Below are 1068 nucleotides of genomic sequence, written 5' to 3' on the forward strand. Positions count from 1 at the left end.
CGTCACGTCTCAGCTGTTCGTCCAGAGTCACGTCACATCACAGCCGATCATCCAGAGTCATGTCACGTCCTGTCTGTTACACCCAGAGTATCAAGGTCAGTTCTTCGGTATCCCAGACTGGCTTCCAGCATTGAGGACCCACCGCTGGTGTCGGCACGTGCAGCTGGCATCGGCACGTGCAGCTGGCATCCCTAAACCAGCACTCTCAAACCCTTCCAGTCAGGTCACAGCTGATCTCCCTGAGTTCAGTCAAGTCACGGTTGATCATCATGAGTCAGGTCAAGTCACAGTTCATTATTATGAGCCTAGTCAAATCACAACAGATCTTCCTGACTCGAGTCTAGTCACAGTTGATCATCACAAATCAAATCAAGTCACAGGTTATTATCATGAGTCTAGTCAAGTCACAGCTGCCGTTTGCGAACTCCCTGCTCGTCCCGTCACAGCTATGGAGGCCATCGGGGAATCCTCATCCTGTCCTGTCCCGGCTATGGAGGCCGTTTGTGAATTCTTTATGTGCTTTGTGTCTGCCAAGGAGGTCGTTTGTGAACTTTTGTCCTGTCCCGACCCAGTCAAGGAGGCTGCCTCTGAACACCCAGCCTTATCTGTCAACCCCAATGTTCTGTCTGTGTTGTCTGTCTCTGCTTTCTCGTTATTACAGTCTCCGCCATGGTCTCCTGATTGGTGTGGTTCACCGGGGGGAGGGTTCCCTGTTCCTTCTGCTCCGCAGTGGTGGTCTGTCTGGCTCTGGTGGTCCTCTGCTCCGCCGTGGTGGTCTACTGTCTGGCTCTGGTGGTCCTCTGCACCGCCCTGGTGGTCCTCTGATCCGCCGTGGTGGTCCTCCGCTCTGCCGTGGGCTGCTTTATGGTGTATCTGGGCCGCGTACTCCACCGCCGATTTGCTAGAGGCAGTTCCGGCCCAGGAGGCCACCTATGAACTCTCTGCTTGTCCTGTTCCGGCCAAGGATGAACTCTCTGTCCATCCTGTCACAGCTATAGAGGCCGTTTGCGAACTCCCTGCTCGTCCTGTCACAGCTATGGAGGCCGTTTGCGAACTCCCTGCTCGTCC

The sequence above is a fragment of the Sinocyclocheilus grahami genome, unplaced genomic scaffold (genome assembly GCF_001515645.1).
Source record: "Sinocyclocheilus grahami isolate Dianchi unplaced genomic scaffold, SAMN03320097.WGS_v1.1 scaffold66.1, whole genome shotgun sequence".
In the NCBI taxonomy this organism is placed as follows: domain Eukaryota; kingdom Metazoa; phylum Chordata; class Actinopteri; order Cypriniformes; family Cyprinidae; genus Sinocyclocheilus; species Sinocyclocheilus grahami.